Genomic DNA, 20,129 nt, shown 5'->3' with positions numbered 1-20,129 from the left:
AGTGCTGGGATTAAAGGCGTGCGCCACCACCGCCCGGCTGTATTTCAGGATTGTTAAGACAATACTTGCCAACCCATATTAGTATTGTAAGGGAGGGTTCAGTGAAACCTCTACCCTGGGCTACTCAATGAGTAGACAGAAAAGTTTGTTGGGGGAACAAACTGCCAATCTGTCTCCAGGAATAGAGGACAGCAGCTTGGTAGGAAAGCAGGCAGATTTTATATGGTAGCAGGGTGGGGGTCTCCGCAGGCTGTTAGGCGTAGTTAAGGTAGTTGGGGCTGCAAGGTTCATGAGGAGTGCTGAGTTGAGGCTTCTGTCTGTTTACCCGGTCAGAGTCCTGTTTGGGACATTGCACCAGCACTGCCAACTTAGGGGCCTAGTTTAAACTTAACAAGTCTACCCAGGAAAACTAGCTGTTGTAGTCCATGGAAAAAGAACATCCTACAGTAAAAGCAGAGTAAGGGATTGATGGCCACTAAACCAGATCTGTAGTGGATATGGAAAGGGTTGGACTGAAGCGAATCATTGACACATCTAAGAGGCTTTAGATTCTACAATGATAGCTAAACAAATATGAATTTGGAAAACACCAAACACTAAAAAATTACAATAAGTCATATACACCTTTCAGTAATACATCTGAAGACTAATGGTTTCCAATCATAAGACACCAACTAGCAAACTGGATGAAAAGCAGGATCTGTCCATTTGCTGTTTCCAAGAGACACAAACACATCTCACCATCAAAGGTAGATACTGTCTCACAATAAGAGGCTGGAAAGGGTGTCTCAAGCAAATCAAACTTGGAAACAAGTAACATTCCCTAACCTACTAGCTGAAAAAACCAAACCCCAAAAACTAAAGCAAAACTACTTTGGGGAGATAAAAAGTCACTTCATACTGATTAAAGAACAATCTATCAAGAGGACATTACAATTCTAGACATATGTGCACAAAAATACACACCATACATATGGTGGTGTTTTACAGTCACCGTAAAAACAAAACAAATTGGAATAAACCTAACCAAGGAAATGAAAGATCTTTTGTTTTGAGTTTTTTTTCTTCCAGTTCCCACTGATAAGGTGTCCATCCTATAAACAAACTCTCACCTGTGCTTCAGTAGACAACTCAGATGAACTTCACACACACACACACACACACACACACACACACACACACACACACACACACAATGTGAAAGTAGAGGGGAAGTGAATTGGGAAGAGGAAGGCATGAGAGGACCCCATCAAAAGGATAACAAAGAGTGAATATGACCAAACTACTTAATGTGAATGTATACAGTGTATTGTTAACATATGCCAATAAAACATTTTAGAAGCCTTAGAAAAACACCAACATTTTCTATTTAAGTTACTGTGGAAGGGCATACTAAAACTAGATTGCATTTATAATCTGTGGGTTTGGGAAAGATAGCTCACTTGGTAAAGTGTCCACAGTCTAAGTATGAGGACCCACATTCAGATCCCTAGCAACATGTGAAAGCCATGCTGGCAACACTCTGTAACCCTAGATCCAGGAAGAGCAGAGAGAAATGAATCCCCAGAGGTTAGCAGACCACCCAGTCTCACTAAGACGGCACCTCCAGAGTCATTGAGAGATCTTGCTGGTTGTGGTGGTACACACCTTTAATCCTTAAGTTACTGAACTTGGAGATCATAACCTGTGCCCCAAGCTCAATAAGCCAATTAAAAGGCCAAAATAAGAGTGGAAAGCAGGACCCTCCTCCAGCCAAGAGTGGAGGACCTTGGTTTGCCACAAATAGCCACGCCTCTCTCCAACCTCCTGCTAATAGACACACCTCTCTCCAACTTCCTGTTACATCGGAACTCCCGCCTCCAGAGACCGAAGATGAAGATGCTGATTGGGCTGCGAGATGCTGACGGACTGGGGGAGGGGTTTCTGCCTGTCTGCTTGTAACAGACGTAGTTGAATCATGCATGGCGGACTTAAAGAAAAAAAAAAGTGGAAAGCAGAAAGGAGATGAAGGGCTCATGACCCGAGAACTTCCCGAAAGGAGCGTTAACGTGCTGGTAACAGCTTCTTCCGGATTTAAGATGAAGAGAAGATGAACATACCAATCTCCCATTGATTACGACTTGTAGGCTGCAGGGGAAAGCTCTGCGTATGGAAACTTCTGCCCCAAAGCTCCCTTTTCTGCCCTCTAAAACTCAAGCTTGCTGCACCTGGGCACACAGTCCTTACCCCCTTGGACAGACCACTACTCTTCTTTGTTCTGATTAGGGGACAAGCTGTCTGTGGAGGTCATTCTCCTCTTTATTTCCATGTCACCCTAGTCAATTCCCACGTAACAGGAGGTTTATTCAAGTATGTAATCATACTAAGAAAGAGCTAAAGACCCATGGAGCCTCCTAAGTCCATCTTAGGGGTCCTGAAGTGAGTCACAGTTTATAAATAGATGGCCAAGGACATTTACATCTAAACAGACCCATTCAAAGTGTGGTCCCGCCCACTGCTGGCCTACTATTGTCTGGGCTTCAGTCTCTTCCCATAAGGTGAGCTGACAAGTTGTTAGAACTGTGTGAGAAGCTGGGCAGTCGTGGTGCACGCCTTTAATCCCAGCACAGAGAAAGGCAGATTTCTGAGTTTGAGGCCAGCCTGGTCTACAGAGTGAGTTCTAGGACAGCCAGGGCTACACAAAGAAACCCTGTCTCGAGAAACCAAAACAAAACAAAACAAAAGAACTGTGTGAGAGACAAGTTCCTTCCCCTTTCCTACTTTCAGCACAAGGAACATTTCTGTTTAATATTTAATATTAATACCATTGTTTCAATAGTTTGGTAGGTATTTAGAATACCTTCATTTCTACCAAGCCTATTACAAGATGGCAGGTAGATCACTGTGAGTTCATCGTGGTCTAGTGAAGTCCAGACCAGACAGACACACAGACAGACATACAGACACACACATACATACAGAGATACATACGTATACACACACAGACACACAGATACACACATGCACACACACAGACATATACACAAAGACAGACACACACACACATTCTTTTTTTGGGGGGTGGTGGTGGTTTGAGACAGGGTTTCTCTGTATAGCCCTGGCTGTCCTGGTACTCACTCTGAAGACCAGGCTGGCCTCGAACTCAGAAATCCACCTGCCTCTGCCTCCCAAGTGCTGGGAATAAAGGCATGCACCACCATTGCCCAGTCCCCCCTTTTGTTTTTAAAGATTTATTTATTTAATGTATATGAGTACACTGTAGTTGTACAGATAGTTGTGAGCCTTCATGTGGTTGTTGGGAATTGAATTTTTTATTTTTTAGGATTTCTGCTTGCTCCAGTCAAGTCTGCTCTGGTCAACTTCGCTTGCTCAGTCTCTGCTCGCTCTGGCCCAAAGATTTATTTATTATTATACATAAGTACACTGTAGCTGTCTTCAGATACACCAGAAGAGGGCGTCAGATCTCATTATGGATGGTTGTGAGCCACCATGTAGTTGCTGGGATTTGAACTCAGGACCTCCAGAAGAGCAGTCAGTGCTCTTAACTGCTGAACCATCTCGCCAGCCCCAGAGTCACAGTCTTTATACTCCAAGGTTTGGTGGGAAGGTAAACATAGGACAAATTCAACTGTGGAGAAAAGTACTATGGGTATGCACGGTACAATCAGCAGATGGCGTAAGGTGTTCTGCTTGAACTGAATCTTAAAGAAATTTCACAATCAGAGGCTGAGTGTAGAAACAGATGGACAGTACACGTGCAGGCCTGGAAAACCAGAGTTGGGGAGGGGCAGGACAAGCAGAGCAGACAACGCAACAGACAAGAAATTGTAGGAACCCCCTTTAATTCAATTATGAAAGGTTTATGGTGTGTGTGTTTCTTTGTGTCTTTTAGATTGTATGTCACATTTCCCCATGTTGGTGTGTGGAAGTCAGAGGATAAGTTTCTGAAATTGAGTATCTCCTTCCTGAAGTGGGTCCCCACCATTGACCTGGGATCATCAAGCTTCACAGCAGACTCTTGTACTTAACCATCTCGGCGGCCCATTTAAAGACAGTTCACTTGGGAAGGTTTCATTTTACTTAAAAATAGAGAGAAATAAATATAAGCTACATGTGGCACTACATACCTGTAGTCTCCCAAATACTTGTAAGACTGAGGCCACATTGTTTGAGCCTGTGAATTCAAGGCCAGCCTTGGCAACATAGACTGTCTTATTTATTTATTTATTTATTTATTTATTATTTATTTATTTATTTTTCTAGACAGGGTTTCTCTGTGTAGACCTGGCTACCCTGTAACTCACTCTGTAGACCAGGCTGGCCGCGAACCTAGAAATCTGCCTGCCTCTGCCTCCCAAGTGCTGGAATCGAAGATGTGCACCACCACCGCCCAGCCATAGACTGTCTTGAAAGAACAAAAAGAAAGACTTCTGGGTGAGATGGTGCCTTAGTCACTGTTCTATTGCTGTGGAGAGACACCATGACCAAGGCAACTCTCATAAAAGAAAGTGCTTAGGGGCTGGAAGATGGCTCAGTGGTTAAGAGCACTGACTGCTCTTCTGAAGGTCCTGAGTTCAAATCCCAGCAACCACATGGTGGCTCACAACCATCTGTAATGAGATCTAATGCTCTCTTCTGGTGTGTCTGAAGACAGCTACAGTGTACTTAAATATAATAAAAAAAAAATCTTTAAAAAACACAGTGCTTAACTGGGGACTTACAGTTTCAGAGATTAGACCATTATTATCATGGGGAGCATGGTAGCAGGCAGGCAGACATGTGCTGAAGAAATAACTGAGAGCTCTACATCCTGATCAGTAAGGGGGAAGGGGAGGGAGAGTGGGGGAGAGACTGAGTTGACAGGCTTCCTCCAACAAGACCAAACCTACTCCACCAAAGCTCCATTTGCTAATCCTTCCCAAATAGTGCCTACTCCCTAAGAACTAACCATTCAAATATGTGAACCAGTGGGGGCCATTATCATCCAAACTACCACAGATTGAGACTGTGGGTCCCACCCTCAGGGCAAGCCCACACCCTCACTAACCTCAGAAGCAATCGGGAGCTTCAGTGACCCAGATTCCCTTGGTGGGTAGGTAGCAGTGAGAAGGAATCTTGCTGTAGCACACACACACACAATAATAACAACAACAACAACAATAAATGTTGATGTAATACGACCAAAGGATGGGAGGATCCCCCATTGCTTCCCAAACACTACAGCATCCCAAGAAGCTAGAAGCAAAGATGGAGAAACCCTATCTGAAAGTGCCAAAAGGCAACGTTATCCATCGATTTAAAGGCCGAGGCTCACTGCTCTATCCACATCTAGAAATGTGGAGTTGGATGCAGTGTGTAGGTGGATTAGCCAAGCTAGGAAGAAGCTTGTATGACAAGGAACCCTGAATATGGTGACTCCACAGCCTGCTGGCAGAACCTTAAGAGGGTAGAGGTTGTATTGGAAGGTGTGGATGGGCAACAGGTGATAGGATTACAGCAAACACTTGGATAAACGGTCAGATTTTATTCTTTTATTGTGTGTGTGTGTGTGGGGGGGAGAATGTGTATATGGGCACATATGCCATTTTGTATGCATAAAGGCCAGAGGGCAGTTTGCTTTGTTTTGTTTATTTTGTTTGTTTGTTTGTTTTTACCATGAGTGTTTGAGTTATCCAATTTAAGTTATCAGGCTTGGTGACAAGTGTTTTCATCAACTTGGCCATCTCCCTGGCTGAAAACTGGGATCTTGGACATACTTTGAATAAAACAGCTCTGTCTCCTTTATGTAGTTATTTTATGAATAATGGTTAGTGTTGCTAAATGGGAATGCCTCCCTACCAAGCACTATTAACCCAGAAGTGTATAAATCTGCCCTTTAGGCATTACTAATTGAACCTGCTAAATGGGAACCAGTCAGCTTGCCCAGGAAGCTGGGTAGTTAGTGGCCTGTGTCTGTAGTGGATGGCCGAAGAGGGAAGAGCTGCTCGAGTTCAAGAGTTTGAGGCCAAGTAGGGTAATGCAGTGAGCCTCATCTCAGAAAAGTAGGAGGAAGGAGGGGAGACCAGAGTGTGGTAGAGAGGAGTAGGAAGGGGGGAAGAAGGGGTACTAGGAGCAGAAGAGGAGGGTGAGCAGGAAAATCTGCAGGAGGAAAATAACTCTCTGTTGGGCAAGTCTACAAGGAACTTAGAGTAGCAAGTCCCTGTGAATGGCTTCTAGAAGCAACAAGGTACTGAGCAAATAACTAAGAAATCCTGCTTGGGCATTGACTACTTCTCAGTGAGACATTAATTAGTGTTAACCCATGACTAAAGGACACAAAATGAACTTAAAATCTAACATACCCACCGTGTACTGCCCAGTTGATACAGTGCTATGTAACAGTGCTTTGAAGCCCTGGGTTGGATCTTGAGAATTACATAAACAGTAACCGGTATTCTGATCAGGGGTGAAGTCAGGAAGATTAGACATTCAAGGCCACCCTTGGCTACAGAACAAGGTAGAGATTGGTCTGGACAAAAAAATAATAGTGGCCATATACGTTCTGGTTGGGTTTTGTCAACTTGATATAAACCTTGAGGAAGAGGAGCCTCCACTGAGAAAAAAATACCTCCATCAAATTGGTCTGTAGGCAAGTCTGTGGGCATTTTCTTGATTAGTGGTTCCTATGGTAGGGCTCAGCCCATGGTGGGTGCTGCTACTCTCGGGCAGATGGTTCTGGGTTGTATAAAAAAGCAGACTGAGCAACCACAAGGAGCAAGGCAGTAAGCAGGACCCTCTACAGCCTCCGCCCACTTCCTGCCTCCAGGCTCCTTACTTGACTTCTTGGAATGCAGACTGTGGTGTTGAAACGTAAGTAAACTGAGATAAACTCAGAAGCTGCTCTGGGTCGAGGTGTTGTTGTCTCAGCAATAGACTGCTGTGATGGTTTGAATAGGCATGGCCCCCAGACTCATGGGTTCGAATGCTTGGCCCATGGGAGTGGAGCTATTAGGAAGAGTGGCCTTGTTGGAGGAAGTGTGTCACTGTGGGGGCAGGGCTCTGAGGTCTCCTATGCTCAAGCTCCACTCAGTGTAGAACACAGTCTCCTTCCACTGCCTGCAGATCAAGATGTAGAACTCTCAGCTCCATGTCTGCCTGCAGGCTGCTATGTTTCCCCGCCGTGGTGATGATGATCGACTGAACGTCTGTAAGCCAGCCCCAAATTAAATGTTTTCCTCTGTAAGAGTTGCCTTGGCCAGGCATCACACGCCTTTAATCCCAGCACTTGGAAGGCAGAGGCAGGCAGATTTCTGAGTTTGAGGCCAGCCTGGTCTACAGAGTGAGTTCCAGGACAGCCAGGGCTACACAGAGAAACCCTGTCTCGAAAATCAAAAAAAAAAAAAAAAGGGGGGGGGGTGGTTTGCCTTGGTCATGTTGTCACTTCATAGTAATGAAACCCTACCTAAGACAAAAGCTAACTAAGACAACTTGGATGCAAGAGAGCTATATATGGAGTTGCTACGGCAATATAAAGCTGGACTAATCTACACAGATCCATCTTACACCTATGCAGACACAAAATGACAATAAGGACTAGAAAACCTGCCAGAAACTGACAGATCTCCCAGGAGGAAGGACTGATAAATGGCTGACAAATGGACTACAAAAGACAGATGTCAGTAGCTTTAGAGGGCTGTAAATGGGTTCTGAGAAAAGTTGATACATACTATGGACTGGATTCTGTATGTACACCAAACATCCAATATAGAATTGCAGCAGAAACATTGTATCAACTTAGGTTTCAAGTTCAGGTTATTGGACATCTCAGGCAAGAAGGAATATCAAATGGACCATATTGCATTTCCTTGTCAGAGCTTAGTAACAAAAAAAAAAAAATGTAACAAGCAATCCCTACTTGGGAATTAATTGCCTGTTATAATGCTTTATTATAAGAAGGAGAGAAACAAGAGGAGGAACTGGCTTTTCCATGAGTGCATGCTCATATTCAACTTCAGAGATGTAGTAAAAATGTCCTTCCATGGGGTTGGTGAGATGGCTCAGCGGGGAAGAGCACTGACTGCTCTTTGGAAGGTCATGAGTTCAAATCCCAGCAACCACATGGGGGCTCACAACCACCCGAAATGAGATCTGATGCCCTCTTCTGGTGCATCTGAAGACAGCTACAGTGTACTTACATATAATAAATAAATAAATCTTTTAAAAAAAATGTCCTTCCATTCTTCTGAGTTATGTATTAAAAAGAGGCGGGGCATTAATAAAGTTACAGTTTTCCCCCAACAGCACCTCCTCTTTCTTCTTCCCTGCATTACAAAGTGGTCCCTTGTCTTAATTAGGGTTATTGTTGCTGTGGTAAAACACGATAACCCAAAATAAGTTGGGAAGAAAGAGTTTATTTGGCTTACACTTTCACATCCATAATCTATCAGTGGAGGAAGTCAGGACATGAACTCAAATAGGGCAAGAACTTAGAGGGAGGAGCTGATGCAGAGGGCACCGAGCGATGCTGCTTACTGATTGCTCTCCATGGCTTGCTCCACCTGCTTTCTTATGAAACCTAGGAACACTAGCCCAGGGATGGCACCACCCACAATGTCTGGGCCCTCCCCCATCCATCACTAATTAAGAGAATGTTCTATAGGCTTGCCTGCAGCCCAGTCTTATAGAGGCATTTTCTCTGCTGGGGTTCCCTCCACTCGGATGACACTAGCCTGTGTCAAGTTGACATAAAATTGGCCAGCACATGTCTGAATGGACCAGGGATGCAAATGCAGGTGATGCAGACAGGCAATTAATTCCCAAGTAGGAAATCAGAACTCTACATTTGAATCTTCAAGTCAGAGTTCCTAAGGTGGTATGGGGCAGTAATGTGGTAGAACATTTGGCTAACATTTGGTGATGTCCTGCCTTTACTTTCTCAACATGAGAAAAAAACATTTCCAAAAGTCTAAACAGGTCGATTATGACTTTATAATGTGTCCAGAAGTTGGGGCTAACAGGAAATGCCATTCTAGTGCCTACCAGTGGGGTAACCTCACTGTCTATGAATGGGATAGACTAAGGTTGCTTGTATAGTAATGCCAGCAATCCAGACCAGCACAGACCCTGAGCCCAAGGTCCCTTCCAGAGGCAGAGAAGGGTGGGTGTGAATGACAGAAAGGACAGAAGATAAAAGGGAGGAATTTAGAGACTGGAGAGATGCCTGAGTGGTGAAGACCACCAGCTGCTCTCCCAGAGGACTCAAGCTTGGTCCAGCACCAACTTGATCCATAACTGCTTACAACTTCAGTTCCAGGGAATCAGTTGCCTTCCTCTGTCCTCTGAGGACATGAGGCATGCACATGCTATGGTACACACACATATATGCAGGCACCCACACATACACATGAAATAAAAATAAATTAATTTTTTAATGAAGAAATGGACAAATGGATTATCAAGAAAAAGGTTCAAGTTTGCAGAGACATCCTGAAAGAGACTCAAAGCAAGACACAAGTTTGGCTCTTTGCTTCATCATACTGGAAACCTCCAAGAGTTAAAGCTGTGTGTTGGCAGAAAATTACCTCTGCTCTCAGGCCCTGACAAGATCAATCTGAAGCCTTTTATGATGGGCCTCGCTCTCCATGACATATTGTAAGTGTTAGAGCCCTGATGGGGAAAGCGATCCTGGCAATCGGGGACCAAGGAAACCCACAAAGTCACAGGGCATGAGAAACCTCAAGCAAGAGCTACATTGGGAGGAGAGACCCAGGAGGGTGGCTGCCTCGAGGGGGGTGGGCAAGAAGCAACAGAACACAGATGACAGAGTTTATTCAGGGTTTCTTTGGGGAAGAGGGACAGAAGCTTTCCAGTGTGGGATTGATGGAACTTCAAGTCCTGAGTTTGGGCTTTTTACTCTAGGATAGAGCTCAGCTGCCTACATCTGGAGGGGCTGGTGTTCTGTGGGCAGAGTCTGTCAGTTCCTACATGGATATAATGTATTTGAGTTATTTTCACACCCACCCCATCCCCCTCTCTTGCTGATCCCCCTTTTCTTTCTCTCTCTCTTCCTTCCTCCCTTCCTTCCTCCCTTTCTTCCTTCCTTCCTTTCTCTCTTTCTTCCTTTCTTTCCTTCCTTCTTATTTTCTTTCTTTTTTGTGGTTTTGCAAGACAGGGTTTTCTGTGTAGCCCAGACTGGCCTGGACCTCACAGAGTTCTACCTGCCTCTGCCTCCTAAGCACAGGTATTAAAGGCATGCACCACCACTGTCTGGTAAAATTATTACTATTAGATGTATTAGTTTTATATCATGTGTGAGTGTTTTGCCTGCATTTGTGTCTGAGCACAGAATCTCCTGGAACTAGAGTGTTAGGGATGGCTATAAGCCATCTTATTGGTGCTGAGACTGGACCCCAGGGTTTCTGCAGGAGCAACCAGTCTCTTAACCACTAAGCCATGAACTCCCCTGTTCTTTCCAACTAGTCCCCATCTTACTATGAAAGTCTATTTTGTTTGGTTTGGTTGTCGGGCTTTTTGTTCATTTTGTTTTTTGAGGCAGGGTTTCATTATATTACCCAGACTGGCCTTAAGCTCTGAGATAACTGCCTACGTCTGCCTCCCAAGTATTGGTATTAAAGGTATACACCACAACACCCGACTGTTTCTTTTGGTGACCCACTGAGTTTAATTAGGGTTGTTTGTATGAGCATAGGTTGGGTTATTTCCTGGAACATGGGTGACTTAGCAATGCCAGCACCACTAAAGGAAATACTCTTCTATCCACAGCAAGCATTAACTACCAAGAGCTTCTCGGGGAGAGATGGGGCCTCCTGAGCTGCTCCCCCAGCCAATCCCTGCATCCAAGGTGGAATATTGACAGCCTCATCTTGTGCAGGCAACCACAGCTGTTATGAGTCTGGGAGTGCAATAGCCTGGGCCTGTGGACAAGACAGCTTTTCATGGCGCTCCTCCCCATCCTCTGGCTCTCAGGTTTTTGCTGCCCTGTCTTCTGAGATGTTCTCTAGGGCTCAGAGTAGGTGACGGAGATGTCTTGTGCTAGGCAAGTATTCTACTACTGGGCCACACCCCACCAGGAACAGGATTTACTGAGTTGGATTGGTAGCCAGTAAAGTCTGTCTGTGATTGCAGCAACTTGAAGTTGGCTTTATCTGGCCCACTGACTTCCTGAGTAGGAAGGGCACAGGGCCAAAATGAATCCAGAGGAGGCCAAATGTGGGGCGCCAGGAGAAAGGATAGAACTGGAGGGAGGAGTTGGCTGCCATTTGAAAGGAGGCCCTGCAAAGAAAATGTTTTAAAAGAGTGTTAAATCTCCATATGAAAACATTGTTTTACGGACAAAAACGGAAATTTTCTGCTTTTTTGTTGTTGTTGTTTTTTTGTTTTGTTTTTGTTTTTTGTTTTGTTTTTTTTTTTTTTTTTTTTTTTTGAGACAGGGTTTCTCTGTGTAGTCCTGGCTGTCCTGGACCTCACTCTGTAGACCAGACTGGCCTCGAACTCAGAAATCTGCCTGCCTCTGCCTCCCAAGTGCTGGGATTAAAGGCGTGCGCTACCACCGCCCAGCAATTTTCTGCTTCTTGACTGGGTTGGTGGCTTAGGTTCAAATTAGCCCCGCGGACAGCAGCTGTGAGTACGCTCTGGACTTCAGGAGCCATTAATCACTTGATATCTGAGTGACGTCATAGCATAGCCACTTGATTGTGGATAGGCTGTTCCTCACTTTGGAGACGGTACACTTGTGCTTTGGGATGAACAGCACATCCAAGAGTGGATGGATGAAGACCAGTCTAAGAAACACAGAGGCCTGGCCTCCGTGGCCTTCCTTCCGTGCCTCCGTGGCCTTCCTTCCGTGCCTCCGTGGCCTTCCTTCCGTGCCTCTGTGGCCTTCCTTCCGTGCCTCCGTGGCCTTCCTTCTGTGCCTCTGTGGCCTTCAAGGATGCTGATCTTCCAGTGGTATCTATGATTCTCTCCATGTACTGACTTTCTTGGCATCTTGTCTTGTTTCTGGCTGACATAGTCTCTCTCTCTCTCTCTCTCTCTCTCTCTCTCTCTCTCTCTCTCTCTTTCTCTCTCTCTCCACCCTCCCCCCCCACTTGCTCTTAAAGTGTGCCAGATACTCCTTTGTATAAGGTCCGGAATTCAATCCCCAGCACTGGAACTTTGGAGCTGAAGTCTAGCTCAAGGTACAGCACTTGTCTAGCATCTAAGAGGTTCCAAGCTCATCTCCAGCAAAACAGATACAAGACCCACACACACACAAGTTGTATTTTATTCACATGTTAATAGACCTAATTAAAACTAGATACTAGATTATTATGGTGCAGGAATTTCATGTTGATGACTAACTGTTTTTTTGTCTGGCTAAATATATATTCTATTGTGTTTGATAACTCAGCTCATTTGTCTCTATGTTTTAGGTAATTATACATTCACATTTAGTGGTAGTAAACAAGACACTGGTCCAATATACATTTTGTCCAGGATCCTTGAGTCTGTGACTTCCTTCTGCTGTGGTTAACTGCACTGATCATGTCCCAGTGTTGGTCTCGTGCTGGCTTTGTGATATCCTGTTTCACTCTGGGCTCCTCATTGTCACATCCACCAATCAGTCAGCATTCAGCAATAGAAGTGCTAATCTTAAATTACCTACAACTTTAATATGACTGTGCTGATTGTCTCGGAGCCTTTTAATTGTCAATCTTGCCTTGACATTTAGAGAGACAATTAAATATTAAATGGGGGACCTAGAATCTGAATGAGCCTGTATGATCACATAAGCATTTTTATAAGATTTCTTTTGGCTTCAGGCTCCGTAATCAGTCTAGACTGATCTGTCTGGAGCACTTTGCTTAGATTAGAGTGTTGGCCCCTCCAGCCCTGCATCTGTTGTGTTCCTTCGCAGATCAGCTCCGGATAGCTTCTGTGGAAAGAGTCCCATTCTCTGTGCTAACAACCACACTCTCCTTCCTAGTTTAAGGCAAAGCCATAAACTCCTTCCCTTGAAAAACAACTGTGTGCGTGAAACTCTCCTTCTGCTAGACCATTTCTTCTTGTTTCCTGGAGCACATTTCATTCTCATCTGAGAAATTCTATATTTCTGCCAAAGGCAGCCTGCCCAGTTGTCTCTCAGACACCTGGCCATTCTCCACTGCAGGTTCGACTCACCTGGTCCCCAGGGCTCACCTCCCAAGCACAGGCTCCTTGAGACTGTTGCCATCGCCTTCTGGGTATGGATGTGGACCCTGGCTCTGTCTGCATCCTAGACTGCTCCCTGGCCCAGTGTAGCCCTGGCTGTCCTGGAACTCACTCTGTAGACCAGGCTGGCTTCGAACTCAGAAGTCCACCTGCCTCTGCCTCCCAAGTGCTGGGATTAAAGGTGTGCGCCACCACTGCCCAGCTTTTCTCTCTTTTCCTAGTACTGATGTTCCTGAGAGTTTTTATCTGGGACATTAAACCCCCCCCACACACACACATTCTTTTTTTTTTTTTTCATAGTCATCCTTAATTTTTATTTCAGTAAAGAGAAGTGTCAGCAAATATTTGAAGGTTAAGACATTTTGGTCCCTGAGGGCTAGTGATTGCGGCTGCCTTGTCAGTGGCTGATTCCAGAGTAAGTCTACACTGTGGTTCAGGCACAGGAGCTTCGGAGGAAACCTGCCTGAAAGCTTCTGGAAGGGAAATCTTGAAGCCATCCTTCTTCCTCCTGGACGTTCTGCAGGTCTCTGACTCAGTCATAAAGATTTATTTATTTATTATATGTAAGTACACTGTAGCTGTCTTCAGACGCCCCAGAAGAGGGCATCAGATCTCATTACGGATGGTTGTGAGCCACCATGTGGTTGCTGGGATTTGAACTCAGGACCTCTGGAAAAGCAGTCAGTGCTCTTAACCACTGAGCCATCCCTCCAGCCCACACACACATTCTTTATGTGTGTGTTTGCCTGCATGTATGTATATTCCTACATGTGTGTGATATCTTCAGAGGTCAGAAGAGAACTGGAACTGGAGTTACTGATGGATGATGATTGTGAGCCACCATGTGGGTGCTGGAAACTGAACTCAAGTCCTCTGTGAGAACAGCAAATGCTGCTGAGCCATCAGAACTTTGATTTAAAAACAAATATTCTCCTCTCCTCTCTCTGTATGATATATGTCTATGAGAAAGTACAGACATACATGTGTATGTGTGCATGCAGAGAACACATTTTGGGGGTTGGTTCTATGGACTGTGAGTTCTGAAGATTAAAATCAAGTCATCAGGCTTCAGAGGCAAGTGTTTCTATCCACTGGGCCAACACACACTCTCATGCATGTGTGCATACACACACACACAAACACACACATGAGTTAGTCATCTTTCTGTTGCTATAGCAAATGTCTGCAATAATCAACCTACAAAGAAAACAGTTTGGTCAGGGCTCTGTTTTGGAGATTCCAGTCTGTTGTCGGTCTTACCTCTTGGGATGTGTGGCAAGGCAGTACATCACAGTGGCACCTCACATCAGCTGGGCATGGTGGCACACACCTGTAACCACAGCACTTAGCAGGTAGAGGCAGCAGAGTCAGGGACAAGTCCAGCCTTAGTTACATAGTGGGTTTGAGACCATCTGGGGCAATATCCTAAAAACACAGAGCAAACAGGCAGGCAACCCATGTGAGAAAAATAATACAGGGCTGACCGGTCATTTCTAAGATCACTTTACATCCTCTGAAGGAGTAGTCAGAAATAGAGGCACACACCTATAATCCCTGTTATGGAGAGACAGAGGCAGGAGAAGGATTTCTGCAAGTTTGAAGCTAGTGTGGGCTGGAGAGTAAGTGTTAAGTGCTAGGAATACATAGGGAGATTCTGCTTGTTTTGTTTTTAAAGATTTATTTACTTATTTATTTATTTTACATATATGAGTAAACACTGTAGCTGCACAGATGGTTGTGAGCCTTCATGTGGTTATTGGGAATTGAATTTAGGACCTCTGCTAGCTCCAGTCAACAGCACTCGCTCTGGCCCAGAGATTTATTTATTATTATAAATGAGTACACAGTAGCTGTCTTCAGACACACGAAAAGAGGGCATCAGATCTCATTACAGGTGGTTGTGAGCCACCATGTGGTTGCTGGGATTTGAACTCAGGACCTTTGGAAGAACAGTCAGTGCTCTTACCCGCTGAGCCATCTCTCCAGCCCCCTGTTTTGTTTTGTTTTGTTTTTTAAAGACACAGGATGATAGAGCACAAGGGCCCAGCATAGGTATCTCTCATTACTCTGCCCTGACAGCCCTCTGAAAGTAAGACACCAGGAAGAATGGCAGAATCCTCAAGAGAGAATGATCTTGGCTGCTCCCGGCCCTGGAATGGTTCTTAACCCGTGGGTAAGGTAGGTAGTCACCTTGACAAACCTCTATCTCCAAAACTACTTGCCTTACAATTCGTAACAGTAGCAAACTGACAGTTATAAAGTAGGAACAAAAATAAATTTGTGGTTGAAGGGGGGGCCACTGGTCACCACAACAGGAGGGACTGTTGTCGCAGCACAAGGAAGGTTGAGAAGCGCTGCTCTGGGAGGTCTGCTTATCCTCAACACCTACTGAGCACCCTCCACTGCCAGCGACCCCACACCCTGCCGACACACGCACACTGTGTATGCGGCATATGGATGAGGGAATCAAAATGGGAGCAAAAGCTACCTCCTTTCTTCACACCTTAGCCAGATGACAATGTCCTGTTTCACCGGGGGCTTGCAAACTGACTTTACATGGGACTTCTGGGACTGGGGAGTGGCTCAGTGATGGAGCTCTTGCCTGGTATGTAGGAGGCCATGAATTCCATCCCCATACTTCAGAACAACACAAACCTTGTCAAACCTGAGGGTTTCGCTCGGCATCTTACTGTTTCCCTAGGAATGCAATCCCAGCCTCCCAGCCTCTCTGCCTCTGTTGAGAGGGTGGGAACTTTTGTCTCATTCTCTTGTCACTCTTGACAAAGCTTTAGTGGGATTTACTGCCTGCAGAGGGCGTAGGGAGTCTGAGAGCAATGTCCTCTAATTTTCCCTCTCCAGGGCCAAGCTAAATTCCAGAAAACCACATACAGTGAGGATTTTTGTTTTCCTTCTTCCATCTCCAGTCCCGAGACCGGCAGAGCTCAAAGAGCAGTCTGTTCTGGGGAGAAGCTGGAGTCTGCCCCTCTCCCAAACCAGCCCTGATCAAATCCCAAGCAGCCGGTCCTTAGATAACATGGCTGCGAAACCCTAAACCAGCAACTCCGACTTGCATCAGTGCCCAGCATCGATGTCTGGAAATCGAGAGCCGCCGCTGAGATGCCGCAGTGATTGCACGTTAAGTGGCACGACTGGGCTCTCTTACTGGGTTTACAGCCTGGACCAGTGGACCTAGACAAAGAAGGTTTTCAGAAAGTCTGTCCAGGGCTTGAGCGCTGGTGCTGTTTTGTGGCACTCGGCGCATGTACTGGGGCTTTAAAACCATTGTTCTTCCCCCGCAAAGCAGAAGGTAGGTTAATGTAGCCTTGAGGGAGCCATTTGTTCAAGGTGCCTACGGTAACCCTGGCGGATGAGTGGGTGCAATTGTGCAGGCCAGTAAAAGAGAAGCCGAAATGGGGTATAGTTGTGTTCTTTTCCTTCTTCATTTTCTTTTTGTCCATTCTGAAGTTTGATTCAGAGCTTTGAGCGTTAGTTAGGCAAGCGCTTAGCCACCAAGCTACGGTTTCAGTCTGGACCATTCCTGCTTAAGCAGGAGAAGACAGCCTTAGACGAGTGGACGGTGGAGGAGACAGGGACTCATATAATACAGATTCAATGTAGCTTCCTTTATTACAGGGTGTGTATTGATGCCAGGCAGAGTTGGCACAGTTCTTTAATCACAGCAGAAGCAGGCAGATCTCTGTATTGAGGCCAGACTGATCTACAGAGTGAGTTCCAGGACAACTAGGACTGTCTGTCTGAAGAAAAAAAAAATGTGTTGAATGATTTCTCAGCTGAATGCTACAGAGTCGTGCAGATCACAGGAAGTAGAAAACACGGTCAGAAGCCAGCCCATTACCCCAGCATTTGGAAAGTTGAGGTAGGAGGATTGATGAGCATTAAACTCCTGATAATTACACAGTGAGCTCCAGGCCGGCTGGGGCTAAGAGAAGGATCTTGTCTCACACAAAATAAAACCAGAATAAACAAAAGACATGCTCCCGTCTAAAAGCTTAGATCAGAGACAAAATATTTGCCTAGTATATGTGAAGACCCTTAAAGTGTTTTTTCCTGGTCTGATGAGATGGCTCAGTGGGTGAGAGCACTGACTGCTCTTCTGAAGGTCCTGAGTTCAAATCCCAGAAACCACATGGTGGCTTATAACCATCTGTACAGCCACAGAGTACTCATATTCATAAAATAAATAAATAAATAGTTAAAAAAGAATTTTTTCCGTCAAGATAAAAGAAGAAATAAGAGCTGGCAGTTGTGGTAAATGCCTGAAATCCCAGCGGCACTTGGGAGGCACAGGCAGGCTGATCTCTGAGTGTGAGACCAGCCTGGTCTATAGAGCAAGTTCTTGGGCAGCCAAAGCTACACAAAGAAACTGTGTCTTGGAAGAGAGAAAGAGAGAGAGAGAGAGAGAGAGAGAGAGAGAGAGAGAGAGAGAGAGAGAGAGGAAGAAGAGAAGGAGGAGGAAGAGGAGGAAGAGGAAGAGGAGGAGGAGGAGGAGGAAAAGAGAAGAAAAATAACCCCTACAAAAAGAATAGGGACAGGGAACATCAGAGGCCCAGTACCCAACAACCTATTCTGAAAATGCTGGGAACATCCTCAGAGATGCAGAAGGTGGTGCCAGAGAGCTGAAGTGTGCAGAATAGCTGCTTCTGGGTCCTTGGTCTGTGCAGCTCCCTGAGAGTGCAAACTCATGTATATGTGTAAATTTACAAGAAGCACACCTGTGAAATACGTCTTTGCAGGACAAGAGGAAAGTGCCAAGTCCTCATCGGTGGCCGGCGACCGCCGAGAGGAATGTAGAACCAGAGCTAGTGGGCATGAATTGAGCACCGGCAAGATTCCCCTGAGAGTAATGACTTGCCACATCTTAGTTTTTAGCTTCAGGATTCCCCACCATTATCTCTAGTATCAGATAGCAGGATGCAAACAGGAGAGTGTCTTTCTGGAGGAAGGTAAAAGAGTGTCTTTCTAGTAGGGTTTAGAACTCCCCCCACCTTCCAGCATGTCCTTCTGCCCAATGAAACCCAGGGCTTCAAGCATCTAGGTAAGTGCTCACACTGGGCACCACCTGCAGCTCCTGGAGTGGGGTTTAGTGACCTAGAAACAGGAAGCAGAGCTCCAAGGGAAGCTCGGTTGACTTCTGTTTCAGCAACAACTATAGAGAACCAGGAGGGGTTGGATTTTTTTGTTTTTGTTTTTTTTTGTTTGTTTGTTTGTTTTGTTTTGTTTTCTGCCCTAGGTGATGAGATAAACTTTCCAGCCTGGCAGTAGTGGCGCACGCCTTTAATCCCAGCACTTGGGAGGCAGAGACAGGTGGATTTCTGAGTTCGAGCCCAGCCTGCTCTACAGAGTGAGTTCCAGGACACTCAGGGCTACACAGAGAAACCCTGTCTCGAAAAACCAAAAAAAAAAAAAAAAAAAAAAACAAAACCAAAAACCAAAACAAAACAAAAACCCCAAAAACAAACAAACAAACAAAAAAAACCCTTTCAACTGTAGTAAAAAAATTTAAAAATAAAGAAAAATCAAAATGACTTTTCTGGGGGCTGGAGAGATTGTTCAGGGGTTAAGGGCACTGACTGCTCTTCCAGAGGTCCTGAGTTCAATTCCCAGCAACCACATGGTGGCTGATAACCATCTATAATGGGACCTGATGCTCTCTTTTGGTGTGTCTGAAGACAGCAACAGTGTGTGTGTGCACGTGTGTGTGCATGTGTGTGTGTGTGTGTGTATGACAAATAAATATATAAAATCCTTGGTTTCAATACCTTAGAAAGATAGGGGAGGGGGAAGGGGGAGGGGGAAAAGGAGGGGGAAGGGGAGGGGGGAGGGAGAAGGGGAGAGGGCGGGCAGGAGAAGGAGGAAGAAGACTGCTTTTTCCTATGAGCTTCCTAGCAACAAAGCAAACTTCAGTGGAGAAAAATAATTGATATTATTCTGTTGAAAAGCCTGAGCAAATAAAACTGTATTTCTCCACCCCCCCCAATAAATATCTGGTGAATTCCTGGGGAATCCCTTACACTGATAGAAGGCAGAAAGAAAAGTTGTAATGATTTGGAGGCAGGAGCCAGGATATGGCTCCATGGCTAGAATGCTCTCCTAGCAGGCACGAGGCCCTAGTTTTGATTCCAAGCAGCACATAAACCGGCCATGGTGGCATAACTGGGTCAGACTTGGTCAACTGAAAGAGAAAATGTGGGCATGTAGCTCAATGGTAAAACACCTGTCATGTTTGAGGCTCTGAGTTTGATCTATGGTACACAAGCAAGCCCACCAGTGGCCGAGGCAGGAAGATCTTCAGCCAGCCTATTACACAGAAAGCCCCATTTCAAAGCACAAAGCATAAACTGGGCACAGTGATACACGCCTGTAATCCTAGCACTTGGGAGGGAAGGCAGAAGGGACCAAATGGTCAGGGTCCTCCTAGTGTAGAGAGGGAGTGTGGGGACAGTTTGGGCTACATGAAATCCTGTCTGAAAAATAATGGGTGTGTGAGGTTCAGTGTCACTTAAAACTGAAAGGGGAAGTATGTCCCAGCAATGGGCTGCCCAACGAAAACTTCAAAGCACGGACTTCTGCTCTAGGGAGACCCACTTACCGTTCCCTGAATACTATGCCAAAAACTGGGGCAGAGGTTACTATAATGTCACAATCTCTCAGTATGTGAATTTAGAGGAGATTCCCTAGCCCATATTCTTTATTTTGACCCAAGCATAACATTATCATCCTTTGTCCCTATCTTTTTTTGTCCCTCATTTTTTTAGTATGTACTTATGTACTTATTGTTTTTGTTTTGTTGTTTGTTTGTTGTTTTTTTTAAAAAAAAGACTTATTTATTTCATGTATGTGAGTATGCTGTCACTGTCTTCAGACACATCAGAAGAGGGCGTCAGATCTCATTACAGATGGTTGTGAGCCACCATGTGGTT

The 20,129-nt window shown here is 45.2% G+C and overlaps 1 long non-coding RNA gene across 1 annotated transcript; it reads left to right on the top strand.

The window, feature by feature from the left end:
* The first annotated feature begins 1,873 nt into the window (after window positions 1–1,873).
* LOC116098309 lies at window positions 1,874–4,126 on the top strand. Its single transcript, XR_004121803.1, has 2 exons — window positions 1,874–2,537; window positions 3,893–4,126. It is a non-coding gene; the product is annotated as an uncharacterized LOC116098309 (long non-coding RNA).
* Window positions 4,127–20,129: the final 16,003 nt, after the last annotated feature.

This window comes from Mastomys coucha, unplaced genomic scaffold (assembly GCF_008632895.1).
Source record: "Mastomys coucha isolate ucsf_1 unplaced genomic scaffold, UCSF_Mcou_1 pScaffold20, whole genome shotgun sequence".
NCBI classification, from domain to species: domain Eukaryota; kingdom Metazoa; phylum Chordata; class Mammalia; order Rodentia; family Muridae; genus Mastomys; species Mastomys coucha.
Note: the sequence above shows the minus strand (reverse complement) of the source record. Positions and strands in the feature narration are given on the sequence as shown.